This window comes from Grampus griseus, assembly GCF_964374135.1.
Source record: "Grampus griseus genome assembly, chromosome: 6".
Taxonomy (NCBI): domain Eukaryota; kingdom Metazoa; phylum Chordata; class Mammalia; order Artiodactyla; family Delphinidae; genus Grampus; species Grampus griseus.
In genome coordinates this window covers 50,740,125-50,751,400 of record NC_139000.1, presented here as the reverse complement: position 1 = coordinate 50,751,400, position 11,276 = coordinate 50,740,125, and positions in this window count along the sequence as shown.

Here is an 11,276-nt window from a genome sequence, read left to right as displayed (position 1 = left end):
TGGAACTTATTTTAAAACTTAGTTTTTTCCTCCCAGTTAAACAATTGTTTTACAATTCATATTCATTATAGACGTCAGAAACAATCCATTTTCAAAATGTTTTTTAAAACTTCCGAATATTTGAAGTTGAAAAAATTCTGGCTTTTAAAATATGGGATTTAGTAAGTATGAAATCTATAAGTGAAAAATAATTAGAGGTCATCTAAATATATTCTCCATTTACTTTCCATCTTTCTAAAGCGTTGATTTTTCTCCTGAATAAGCTGAAGGGCGATTTGACATGAATCTTAGATGTGGTGGCCAAAGTTTATTCGGGAAAAATAAAAGGCAATTTAAAAAATTAGAAATGTCAAAACTAGGGCCCAGAGAAAAGGGGAATATCAAATGAAGCACTCGGATCCCGGACATTTGCAATTTAAAAAACTCCCAGGTCAGGTACCTTCTAGGAACTTCTATTCCCTTTCTTTAGAACAGAAAGAACTTTCTCTCTCTTTCGAAAAAATTTCTGAAAAGACTTTGCAACCAGAAAGGTCTCTCACTGTATTCGGTTTCAGGTGACTGGGTGGGAGGCAAACAAGACGAAGATGTCCATCAAGAAATACTCCCGCCAGAGAACGCAAATTTCTAGAGACCCTGCAGCTCTCAAGGTCCTGACCAGGGCTCACGTTTCAAAAGAACTGTATTCCGCACGGGTTTGGAGGAAGTCCCCCCCCCCCGCGTGAGTGTAAGAAGCTCGTGCCCCCTCATCTACTCTTCAGCCCCAGTTTTGAATTTCTCATTCCAGGAGGGAGGGAACATATAGAGACACACATTTTCACAGCCGTTTAATTGGCCCATTTTTACTCCAGCTTCTCATCTCCATCCCATCACTCGGAACTTCTGCCTACGACCCCCACTGACTCCTGGCTTGCAGTAGTTCGTTCCGAGGGTGTTCTGGAAAGTTCCCAAGCCCAACCCTTGGTAGCCGCCATTCTCGAGCTTCCGATTCAATTGCCCTCGCTCTGCACCAGCAGCCTTCGCCCGCAGGGCAAGCACCACCGGCTGACTACGTCGGCCCCTATCCTGGGCTAGCAGGAGATCCTCCAAACCCCCTTCATCCCCTTCATCCCCCTCTCCCTCCTTAGGCTTTGCCAAATCGTGAACTCAGTCTGTCTCGCCCTCATTACCTCAGCTTTAAGATCCTTTTAGCAAATTCTGCGGGTTGAGGCTCCCCTAAGAGTTTGGAAACAAGGGAGAATATAAAGGGAAACTATTTCACGCCAACAACACACCCGTTCACATTCCAATTTCCTCTTGCCCTCTGTGTGGAAACTCTCCAGGCCTACGTTCGTTCATTTATTCGATCAACAAACGTCCGAGCGCCGGGTACAGCCGCGGATGAGCCCAGAGCCGACCCTGAGGCTCTCCCGCGCGCCCTGCAGGAGGCGCCGTTTACTTCCTTCCCTTGACCCCAGGCCAGACCAGCAGAGCCACGAACGTGGGTGACTGCGGGCCGGAATCCGGCCCCAGCCGGCCCCTAAGGTCCTAATTATTACCGAATGAAACCATATCGAACGATCAATCTTCAAGAAAAATATCGATTCCGTCGAAGAGTAAATTAAACGTTCTTCTCCTAACGCACGTGGCGCTCGGGTCCACCTGCACGAAGCGCCGTGACTGCGCGGGAGCTCCGGCCTTCACTGGGGCTCGCCGAACGGACCGGCGCCTGGTGCCGCTGCTACTACGGGGCCGGGCTAGCGCGTTCCGGCCGGCCTTGTGGCGGCGCAGCCCCCGGGGCAGGGGCGGCCGGCAGCGGGAATGGGCCGAGGGCGCGTGGTGCTCGGCACGGTGAGCAGGTCGGGCCGCGTCCTGTACCGCGTCGAGCTCGAGGTCGCAGCTCCGGTTCCCAGGCCCCGGGGGGTCGGAGTAGGGGCGTCAGGGCACCTTCAGGGTCCGGGGCTTCTGTCCGCCCCGCGGTTGGCCTCGGCCCCAGGCTTGGATAAGAACGCTGGTCCATTTTAAACCCCCGCGTGCGCGGCGCTTCCGAGTTACGCAAAGGACTGGAGGGTCGGGGTCGTCTCCTACCCTCGGGATAGTCTTCCTGAGGACGGGTTGACTGGAAGCGTCCAGAGCTGCCTGTGTAGTGGCGCCAAAGGGCTCGAGTGGAGTGCGAAGGAGCTGGGAGGCGCAGACAGGCCGGGCGAGGGCAGAAGGAGAAACAAGGAAAAGTGACTCTCCCTCAGGTCCAGCCCGCTAATAATAACAGTAATAATAGTAACAATAGCGGCTAATCCTTATCTCCTGCTTCCTGTCTGCGGGGCAATGGATTCCCCTTTAACCCTCCCAGCACCCAATGAAGAAGACACTATGGAATCTCCATTACACAGATAAGAAATTTGCGATTTAGAGAAATTAAGAAACTCGCCCGAGGACCTTGGGCGGTGGCACCGGGCTCTGTCGGGTTTCTCAACCACTAGCACCCTGGGCGTCAGCAACCTTCTTATGCCTAGGGCTTCCAGTGGGTCGCCGAGGCTGAGGCAGGAAGAGGGCCGCGGTCACAGATCTTACATCCGGGCTCCCGGATCCAGCCTCGCGCGCCAGGAAGCGCGTTTCCCTCCGCAAGACTCGGACGCCCCAAGGCCGCGCACGGTCATATCCGCAGCCCAGCGCCCCGGCTCCGCTCTGCGTTTCCCTAGGAAGCGCCTGAGCGGAGCGACGGAAAGGTCACGGCCGGCCCGGCCCTGACAAGTGCACCGGCCCGGCCCTGGCAAGTGTACCGGCCCTCGCCAAACTCGAGGACTTCGCTTAACCCAAGGTCGCCCGTGAGGAGTCAGCAGAGTCCTGAGAGTGAGTTTTTTCTCCCTGTTTCGCTCTTTCCCCTCGTGGTCGCCAGCAGCCCAGGCACCCCTGCGCGTAGGCGTCGTTGGTACCACGAACCCCGACCGCCTGCAGGCCCAGAGCCGCTGTCTCCTCCCTGCCGCCCGCCCTTGGCGGTGGAGGTGGGCTCCCTCCTGCCCCGCGAAGCCCCGCCCAGCCACAGTTCCTCTCCGGAATCTGGACCCTGCGCTCTGCTTCGCGCCCCGTGAGGGCACTGGATCCTGGCAGCGCGAAAGGGGCCCTGATGTGCCCAGGTTGTTGGGCGCCACCGGCCTGGGGAGAGGCGAGGGAGGGGTGGGGGACGCCGGACTGAGGAACGACCAGCCCTCAGTCACCATCTGGTTAGAAGGTCCCGGCCGGCAGGAATTGGAGTGCAGGTGGGGACCCTCGCAGAGAAGGAGGGAGGGCGTCTGTGGGTCGGGCGGACTGGAGTCCCCCGAGGTGGTCGAAGGCTGCAAGCCTGGGCGCTTGTCGGTGGCTTGCACGCCCCGCGCAGGTGCGATCTGGCACCGCGGTAACACGACTTTCGCCCCGTTCCTGCGTACATCGGCTGTATGGTTCTTGTGTATTCAGTGGAGTGTAGCCAGTGATTCAGGAACCTCTCTCATCTCCTGTTTGCCTAAATCGGACACCCCCTGTCTTTCATTTTGACTTGGATGCCATAACAGACAGCAGAAAATCTAGAGACACAGCAGACGCTAGGATAAATAGAATCAAAACGATAAGATTTAACTGAGGCTGGGGGAGGGAGGTAGAGCAAATTTTGTTTTCTAAGAATTTGCACCTGTCCTTCACATTTTATTGTGTGGGGAACTCCTAGCTCTCATTCCCCCCAGCACTTAGTAAGAATGTTCAGAAATGTCTTCCCACGTTAACATATTATTCCAGTCTAAACTGTAATCCTACTCTAATTGCTAATGTCACCTTCTTGTAATTTCTACAAAAATTGGTTAGTCTTAATGGCCTAATTTTCATATCAGCACTGAAATTATTCTCTGGTTTAAACATTCATTGATGTCATATACATCACTAGGTGCAAAGAACTTAAATAGGTTTTATCTATTAATACCAAAATTTGCCCCCCCAATAAAAACCCAGGAAAATTAGGTAACGGAAAAGAAAAAGGTTTTGAAGACCCAGTCTGAAAATCAGTTTAACACCCGTTTCCTGCTGCTCAGCTACCTTAACATAATCAAGATTTATATGTTAAAATGAATGCTTATAAAAGAAGTACTTGGTTATAAACTTCCTTTACTTGTGTGTCCTTAGAATGCAGGGGTATGCTTATTGAAATCAGTAATGAAGACTATTTGGGGATAGTTATGATTTATTCAGCCAGCGAAGCAGTTTCTATTCCCAATTCCAGGCAAAGAGAACAATGAGATTAAATTAAGCATGAGAGAATTCCTTTTCTTCAGGTACTGTCATTTTGATACCTATAGCTATGTTTGTATTCAAAGTCATGCTTACGACCATTTGTTCTTAAAATTAAGGTGACTATATTATTATGTTATTCAAGGTATCTGTTGTATAAGAGATATTGTGCTATATTTCAAGCAATGGTTATTTTTTCCTTTATTAAAAAGTTTACTATAATGGAAACTTCCAAACATATATACAGGTAAAGAGATTAATATAATTAACCTCTGTGTACCCCTTGGTTAGGCCAATCTTGTTTCATCTTTACCCTCTGACAGTCCTCTCCCACTGGATTATTTTGAATCAAATCCCAGATATCTTATCATTCCATCCACAAATATTTTTGAACATTTCTCTAAAAGGTAAGAATTCCATTGATGTAACCACAATATCACCATACCTAAGTAATCACCACACCTAAGTAATTCATTAATAGGATCAAGTTATCCAGGCTATACTTAAATATCCTCAATTCTCTCAAAACTGTTTTTGATTAGTTGGCTTGTTTGAATTAAGATGAAAATAAGGGGTACACATTATATTTGGCTGATATAGTCTCTTATAGTCTCTTCCTTTTAGGTTTCATCAATCCTTTTTTTAAAATTGTATTTTTGTTTTTGTTGAAGAAACTGGACTATCTTCAAGAATTTGACTTTTTTTTAACATCTTTATTGGAGTATAATTGCTTTACAATGGTGTGTTAGCTTCTGCTCTATAACAAAGTGAATCAGTTATACATATACATATGTTCCCATATCTCTTCCCTCTTGCGTCTCCCTCCCTCCCACCCTGCCTATCTCACCCCTCCAGGCGGTCACAAAGCACCCAGCCGATATCCCTGTGAATAGGTCACATTCTTAACCATTCAATACCTGTTTGGTAAGCAGCTGGTGTTTTATATGATGCTGTTAGGTATTTCTTGTTTGTCTGAATTTCCAGATTCACAGCATTCAGCACTTAATTAATATGATATCACATATCATATCTGTATATGACATATACAAATATATGTATATATTTTATATTCAATAGCTTTGAAACTTTAATCCTGGAGTAGATTTCCCATGTTTACTAAAACCATTTAAACACCTACTGTAGGGAGAGAATGGACATGTGGACACTGGCGGTGGCAGGTGGGATGAATTGGGAGATTGGTATTGATATATATACACCCCCATGTATGAAATAGATAGCTAGTGGGAACCTGCTGTATAGCACAGGGAGCTCAGTTCGGTGCTCTGTGATGACCTAGATGGGTGGGATGAGGGTGGGGTGGGAGGGAGGTCCCAGAGGGAGGGGATATATGTACACATATAGGTGATCCACTTCATTGTACAGCAGAACCTACACAACATTGTAAAGCAACTATACCCCAATTTAAAAAAAGTACCTACTGTAGGGAAACAGCTTCTGTTTGTTAAAATAAAACTTAGACTCAAGTTTTTTCAGGGACTAGCCCAGTTTCCAAGGATAGATGGTAGTGAGGAACTGGGTCTCTGGATGAAAAGTGTGTTGGTTTGCATTCCAGTTCTGTCTCTTACTAATGCTGCAATCTTGGACAAACAACCTCTCAAAGTCTCGATTTCCCCATCTATCCAATGGTGATAATTATAGATTTCATTGTAAAGATTACATGAAATAATGCATGTGAATGGTTAGCCTGGCACGGGCTAAATGCTCTATAAATGTCAGCTATTATTTAGTGATGATAATAACTGTAATGTGTCCCTAAGTATCGGTGGAACCTTCCCTGATACCCTCTTTCTTGAGTCCTGGTCAGTCTTTACATGGTGGGCGTCCTGTAGTTCCTGCCTCATATGGGTGATGTACAAGGCATGCGGTTTCTTTCCTGCTAGAAGGTTCCCAGCGTAGGTCTCCTGCTAGCTTAGCTCAGCCTTCTGGTGTGAGGGACAAGCATGTACACCATTGCTTCCCAAGGACCAGCATAGTGAAGTACATAGCCTTTGGGCAAACTCTCCTTGTTTACAACGAGAAATGCTCTTGCCTGTCAATGAAGCCCCGCATAATAACACGGCGTCACCACAACACGTTAAAAATTAGAATTAGCGGGCTTCCCTGGTGGTGCAGTGGTTGAGAGTCCGCCTGCCGATGCAGGGGACGCTGGTTCGTGCCCCGGTCGAGGAGGATCCCACATGCCGCGGAGCGGCTGGGCCCGTGAGCCATGGCCGCTGAGCCTGCGCGTCCGGAGCCTGTGCTCCGCAACGGGAGAGGCCACAACAGTGAGAGGCCCGCGTACTGCAAAAAAAAAAAAAAAAAAAAAAAAAAAAAATAGAATTAGCACATGTAGAGAGACAGACGCAGATTCTAGTTTGTCTTCATCGGTTGCAGTTGGCTCTGGTGGGTTCCTGTTTGTCCTTGCTTTCCCCAACATCGCGTGTAGCTTTTCTTCCAGATGGATGCATTGTCTACCTGCAGTGACCTCCGGCCCCCACCAGGCACGAAGGCATCAGCCTGCTGTGGGCTTCTTCACTAGCTCCCACAGTTGCACAAAGTCTAATCCTTGTACTAAATCCCTATTGCATATTGCTTATCATGGTTCTGCTTCTTGGATTGAATCCTAACAGATGCGTTCCCCATTAGGTTATAAACGCCTTGCAGGAATGGGCCATGTGATGTCCTTTTCCCTCTGGAGTCTAGACCAGGGGTCAGCAAAATCTTATATTTGGCTTCTTGGGCCACTTATAATCTGTCTCTTTCCCTTTATTTCATCTCTTCCTCCTTCTACTATTGTTCGTACTTCTTCTCTTCACAATCTTTAAAAAATGTGAAATCATTCTTAGCTCACAGGCCATACAAATGCAGCCCATAGTTCGCTGGTCCTTGTCTACTGTAGCCCAATGGCCCTCAGAGAAGTGGCACCTCACTCTAGGGAGGGATTCTTGTGTTTTGGGTGCAGTGATTGGGAGGCATTACTGACATTTTTTCGGGTGAGGTTTAGGGTTGATGAACATCCTGAAATATACCTTAGGGTCCCACCCAAGGCAAAAAACCATTCATGGTATTTGAGTTTGAATCACCTTCTGCAGTGGTCTGCATTTGTAGCTGTTGCTGTCATGGTAATCTACGTGTTTAAATGTAAGCGTGTAACTAGTTCACGATCTTACCTGAGCATTTGGACAATTATTAACCTTTATTTCTGTAACTAATCTTTCTGTCCCTTCTCCCCCCCCGAGATTCCAGATACACATATATTAGGCTACTTAAAGTTGTCCACAGCTCACTGCTGCTCTGTTAATTTATTTTAGTATTTTTTTTCTCTCTGTTTCATTTTGGGTAATTTCCGTTGGTGTGTTTTAAAATTTACCTGTCTTTTGTTCTGCAGTGTCTAATCCGCTATTAACCCCATCCAGTGTATTTTTTAAAATCTCACACATTATAGTCTTCATCTTTAGAAGTCAATTTGAGTCTTTTCCTATATCTTCCATTTCTCTGGTTAAACTGCTAAATCTTTAGCTTCTGGAACATATAGAATCCAGTTACAGTAACTGTTCCAATATATTTGTATACTAATTGTATCATTTGTGTCATTTCTGGATTGGTTTTGATTGATCTTTGTGTGTCATAGTTTCTTGCCTCTTCACAGCCCTGAGAATTTTTGATTGGATAACAGACATCGTGAATTTTACCTTGTTGGGTGTGTGATAAATGTTATTCCTATAAACATTCTTAAGCTTTGTTCTGTCACAGCATTCAGCTACTTGGAAAGGGTGTGATCCTTTCAGATCTGGCTTTATTAGGTGGTAAGAACAGCATTTAGTCTAGGGCTTGTTTGCCCCCTACTGAGGCAAAACCCATCTGCATCCTCTACTCTTGCCTCATGAATTGAGGTTTCCTACTCTAACTGATGGCACCAGGCACTCTTCATGGCCCCATGTGAGCACCCAGTGCTTTTCCCTCATGGGTCGTTCTCTCTCCAGTTTCAGGTAGTTTTCTCCCATGGATGCTCTAGTTAGTACTCTGCTAGATTCACAGGGGGATGAGTGTTCCCTGCAGTTCTGTGCAGCGCTCTTCTCCACAGTACCCTGCTCTGTGAATTCTAGCCACCTTGGCCTTCCCAGATCCCCAGTTCTGCCCTCCGCCCTCAGGGAGACCCCTGGGCTCTGTCTGCATCCCCCTCCCTGTGCTGTGGCCAGGGAGCCCCACAAGGCAGTAAACGGGGACAATCGAAGAGCTCACCTCATTTGTTTACTGAATCTGGGGGATTAGTGTCCTTTGTTGCTTAATTCCAGTGTCTTGAAGACCTCATGCCTTTTGTCCAGTTTTTTAGTTTTTTGAGGTGGGAGGGTAATTTTGGTCTCTGTTACTGTCTTGGCCAGAAGCAAGTCATTTACCCAAATATGTATAAATAAAATACATATTTATATGTATAAATAAAATACATATTTATATGTATAAAATACATATTTATATATGTATTTTATAAATACATATTTGTATGTACTTTATAAATACATATAAATTATATCATTACATATATCATTACATTACATCAAAATACATGTAATTTTATTTTAAGCTACTTTCATTTTAAGTCTTCTTTACCTGCTATCTAGGGCATTGCATCAATTATTTGGAAATTCTATTCAGATTCTATTATCTATCAATTTTATTTAAGGATAGTACATGGGGCATTCCAGAATAGTCGTTAGACAAAGGGAGTATTGGGTCAGATAGAGAATCTCAGCTCTAATACCTAGAGTGACTTGATAATTTATTATGCATGTGGAGACACTGTTAAGCGTTAAAGGGGGTGCTTTAATAATTATGTCAGGACCATCGCCTAAATTGGACCGTCCCAGGCGGCCTAGGACATATGTGTACCGCGCCTCTACTCCGCCTTGTGCTACTCATTACTTAATTCTACAGCTTTTATCGAGCTGCTTTATGCCTGGTGCTGGCATTGCCAAGATCAGTAAGGCACAGGCCTTGCCTGAGGACTTAACCGAGAGGCAGGAGACATTTTGTTATGATTGAGTATGATCTGTGCTCTGACAGAGGAACACACGAGGAACTGATGAGGGCCCGGTGAGGAGTACGTCTGAGCCCAGCAGAGGGGCGGCTAGGGCAGCTCCACAGAGGAGATGAGTCTTGAAGCATGTTCACTGAGTTCTCGGGCTGAGAGGGGAGAGGGAAAAGGTATTCCAGGCAGTGTGTGTGGAGGCTGGGAACCAGGGGAACACAGAGTGTGATGAGAGAGTGATTCTGATTGGCTGGAGAACAAGGTACATGAGGAGCTGGGAGGAAAGGAGGAAGAACGCAGTTTCCATAGCAGCGGCAGTTAATGTTCAGTGCTCACTTCCCACGTGCTGGAAACAGTTCTGGCACTTTAAGCATAACTCATTTAATCTTTACGACAACCCAATGAGATAGATACTATTATTATACCCATTTTACAGATGAGGAATCTAATCTGAGGCACAAAGAGGTTAAATACCTTGCCCAAGGCCACACAGCAAGCACGTGGTGCATTTTGGAATTGAATCTAGAGTCCTTTCACTCTAAACTTCTGAGAGCCAAGTGCTAAGAAGCCTTATGTTTCCAAGCCGAGGTGTGCTGAAGGCAGTGTCCTGCAGGTAACCAGGAGCCTCTGAAGCATTTGACCAGGGAAGTGACTTGCCTCAAGGTGGCATAAGAAAGCAGTTCCGGTGAGCAGCCTTAAAGGGGGATTTGGTACTAGTCACAGAGATGGTGACAGTCTGAGCTAGAGCCGAAGCAGCGGCAGGGATGGACAGAGGGCATGGAGTCCCCAAACCCTCACGGGCAACATCCTTTGGCCTTCGTGACCACAGTGAAGGGTGCGGTAGGGGTCCAGGAAGACGTCTGATGTGCGACCTGTGCCCCTGCGTGGACACATTGGAGGAGGAGAAACAGGCTTGTCTGAGAAGGGAGTTCTAGACGATGACTTCCATCTTAGCTGTGTAGTATTTGAGGTGTGTGTACAAGTGTCAGGTGGAAATGTCCAGGAGGCAGTAGGAAATTAAAACCTAGAACTCAGGAGAGTGGTTTGGCGGGCAGGGGTGCAGCGTCCTCAGCTTGTAGGCGGGAGGAGAGCTGGCGTTTGGATGAGATCACAACAGGGGGTGAGTGGAAGAGAGAGGGGGTGAACACAGGGATGCCCCTCGTCAGCGAGTAGGAGGCAGCGAGGGGCTGAGAAGGATGCAGCGGAGAACCAAGGGCCAGCGATGTTACAGATGCGGAAGAGCAACGGCAGGGGATAAATGAGTAGCCTGAGTCCAGGAAGGTCACATACAATGAAGACTGGATTTGGCCCTAGCAGGTCACGTGCAGAAGAATCCTGAAGCCAGAAGGAAAGCCACGGTGACTTAAGGGGTGTCTTCGTTTTCTAGGACTGCCATTAACAAGGTGCCTCAAACTGAGTGGCTTAAAACAGCAGACACTTATCTTCTCTAGTTCTGGATGCTAGAAGTCTGAAGTCAAGGTGTCAGAAGGGCCGTGCTCTCCCTGAAGGCTCTGAGAAGGGATCTGTTCCATGCCGTTCTCTTAGCTTTCAGTGCTGCCCGCAACCCTTGGCTTTCCTTGGCTTGGGGGCACATCACCCCAATCTGTGCCTCCACTGTCGTGCCGCTTTCTCCCTGTGTGCCGTCTGTGACGACTCTTCTCATAAAGACACTGGTCACACTGGAGCCTTACTTAACTAATTAAATCTGTAACAACCCTATTTCCAACTGAGATCACATTCTGAGGTTCCTGGGAAGGACATGAATTTTGTGGGGAGCACTGATCAACTCAGTACAGGGGTAAATGAGTAGCAAAGAATATTACAGACTCTGCTTTCAGAAGCTGGAGAGGGAACTGTTTCTCTGATGTTTAGCATGAACTTAGACAAAGTCCTTCGGGACTTTTGTATTCCATGGAAGTAATGAAGAAGTGAATTTTATGGGTTTTCTCTATAAAAATGATGTAATATAGCTAGGAATGGCATGTTGAAGCATTCTTAATGAAAGTTTTTTCTTTTATTT